This window comes from Cyprinodon variegatus, unplaced genomic scaffold, assembly GCF_000732505.1.
Source record: "Cyprinodon variegatus isolate N-32 unplaced genomic scaffold, C_variegatus-1.0 Scaffold1420, whole genome shotgun sequence".
Lineage (NCBI taxonomy): Eukaryota > Metazoa > Chordata > Actinopteri > Cyprinodontiformes > Cyprinodontidae > Cyprinodon > Cyprinodon variegatus.
Window position 1 is genome coordinate 145,492 of NW_015151873.1, and position 2,924 is coordinate 148,415.

Consider the following 2,924-nt stretch of genomic DNA (forward strand, 5'->3'; position numbering starts at 1 on the left):
CGATCACATTTATTTTACGTCTCCGTCTTTAAGACAAACGTTCTGGAAAATATTAGCGTTTCGTGTTCGTTTTGACTTTGTGTGGACGGGGCCTTAAATGGCAGTTTTTGGCGACAAATGTAGGCCTACAATATTATGTTGAAAACGTCAGCCACAGCCCTCAACATAATGACGTCACGTGTTTTCCAACCCAGCCATCAGCCCCCCTCGCTTGAAACAGCTTCCAGCGCGCCTGGTAAAATGCATTTAGATTTGCATTTGTTTTGCGTCAAAATGTGAAAAACAAATCAAGTTATATTTACCCTGAAAGCATACGTCTTTTTTTTTTTTTGCTTTCGTTTCTGTTACAAGATCTCTCTGACTCTTCCTTCCTCAAACTACTTTTTTTCATCCCCAGACTGTACATAGTGGATTTACCATTGGGTTACACCTTTCTGACTAAAATGCTCCACCCATCTTAAACTCCTCTAACAGGTCTGCATGTCAAAAACATCCAGGTGATAAAAGAGTTATTTCCCATCTATGGCAGGAGAGTTGACACACAACTCTTCTTGATCAACCGGGCTGGATATCTGTGTTTTAAAACCTTATACTCCTTATTCAAGGTACGGCTCTCTATGTTTTTACCTTTTACATAGAAATTTGACTCTTAAGAAATTGGATGCAGTTTAAATTGGTTGCTGAACTTATATACCATAGTTTGACTGAACACCTGGAAATGAGAAAGAAATATGCTTGAAGGAAATTGACAATAAATTGTTTATTTCTCTACTCAGGACTCATATTACAATAAAAAAATTATAAAAATCTGTGTTCAACATAAAGATGGAAAGTTACAAAAAAGAACCTCAACACTATTCTAAAGAAAATGGCATTCCAGTATTGATTCCTTGGCTTAGAGAAGGATATTCAACAAACCTTACTCAGAGAGTGAGTTTAAGCGCCATTATCACTTCTGCTGAAGTGCTCACTTATGACCTAGAATACCTGATGTGCTACATTCAATGGATTTTTCCTGTAAGTGATGCACAATTGCTGTATATTAACTGCTGTTGTTTAGGCAGGCAGGTTTTAAATTCTTGGCAGAGTGATAGGAAGGAGTGATGTTTGTGCTCTGTGACAATATAGAAGGACAAACCTGTAGCAAAGAGATGATGAGCTCAGCTGCATAGGCTGGAAAGGAGACGCTGCATTTGGAAACAAATAGGAAAACAAATTGCCGTCCAGCAATGCAATACTTCTCAAAGTAGATAAAGCAGGAGATATTTTTTCACCGTTTTTGAGAGGAATAAGAATACATAAGAGATGCACCAAGATAGTGTCTGTTGGAAAGTTGGTATAGTTATCACTTGACCAAATCAGAGACTTAAAAAGTATTTTTAACACTAAGGGTACCATAGCCAAGCACTGCCAGGCTACTTTGACAACAGTCTTTGCAGTTATAGTTGCTTTAGTAAGCAGAAAAGACTTAAAGAAAATTGTTTTTTTAAGTTTCATAGAGGTACTAAAAATTAAAGACAGATTTAAGATGCTAAAAACGACTAAGACTTTAAATTAGACAACATAAAGCTGTAAGAACTAGAGCTTACTTTGTCACTTTCTGTAAAACATTTAAGACAATTCTTAAAAATAACAGGAACCCATTACATTTATTTTTTAGCACTCAAACATGAAGGTTTAGATGAGACCAAGCTGAAATGAAACAGTGCACAGTGAAGCTGTTATCCAACTTTTTTTTCTACCTTGTCAGGCTGCCAGCTTTTATCAGATTGAGATGTAAATGCAAAAGTGGGGCAATTTTTCTGGATTATATGGAAAGTCTGGCACTTTTTAAAGGCAAAAAAAATTTCTTATGGCTGCACTTGTGAAGCAAAATCAAGTTTCTACTTTGGAATGAAATACAATATACATCTTTAAAGTCCGTGGAAAATCAAACCGAAATAAAAGCTGAATTATTGAGGGGCTTTTTTTAATCGTCCAGAAATAGATAAATCCGATCACAACACAAAAAGAAAGTGTTTTTTCCTTTGAAGTCATCATACTTTGATACAAATCACATTGAGGACTGCAGCTTCCTGTTAGGCGACATTTTTTCAAACATTGTTCAAACATTTAAAACTAATAGATTGAATAAGATTCATTTGTCCTTTTTACAGTGGAAGGCTCTGATGATGAGTCACCCACTGAAGTATTATGAGTCAGATTTAAGAAACTCCCTAAAGACTGAATGTAAAATATGATTGAAACTTGTAATACATTTGTGAAACTATTGCCTCGCTGTTTGGATTCCACACAGCTCATCAACATTGAAGAAGTGCCTTTGTTTTTTGTATAAGACTGTTAACATAACCTCAGGGGGAAAGCAGTGGCTTTTTTTTGGTAGTGTAAAATCTACTTAGTTCCTATGTGAAGATGCTTCAAACACCGTTATGTTCTTTTTCACATGTTAAATCTTTAGTTTAGGGATGTCATTAAAAAGGTACAATACAATCACTACTTTGGGATTGCTTCTTTTTTTGAAAATTAATTAAAAAAACTCCAGGTATCTTTTTTTTTTGGGAGCCAGGAAGAACATGGTAACACTGGAGAAATCCACAGCTCAATCTGTTAACATGACAGCTATTAGTTCAGCAATTCACAAAATCGGTGTTAATTGATAGAAGTGAGAGAAAAGCCATTGCTGAAAGAAACCCCATGAATTCCCATTTTCTGTTCAACAAAAGCCGTTTCAGGGAGATAGTTTGTATTAAGAAGAAGGTGCTGTGGTTTGAAGACACAAAAGCTTAAAGGAATAGTACACCCAAAACATGATTAGCCTTCATTTTCTACTCACCTCCATGCTGAACAACACTCTGGAGTACTTTTTTGATATCTCAAATGCATCTGGAGATCTGGGAGGCTTCTTCCTGTCTGCTGACATTCAA

General features: G+C 35.9%; 1 protein-coding gene across 1 annotated transcript in view; it reads left to right on the top strand.

Moving 5' to 3' along the window:
- The first annotated feature begins 516 nt into the window (after positions 1 to 516).
- The window catches only part of LOC107103316 (gap junction beta-3 protein-like), a 5,067-nt gene continuing 2,659 nt past the window's right edge, over positions 517 to 2,924 (top strand). The window contains exon 1 of the mRNA XM_015402973.1: positions 517 to 605. The gene's annotated coding sequence lies outside the window, so the exon portion shown is untranslated. The remainder of the gene's footprint in view (positions 606 to 2,924) is intronic.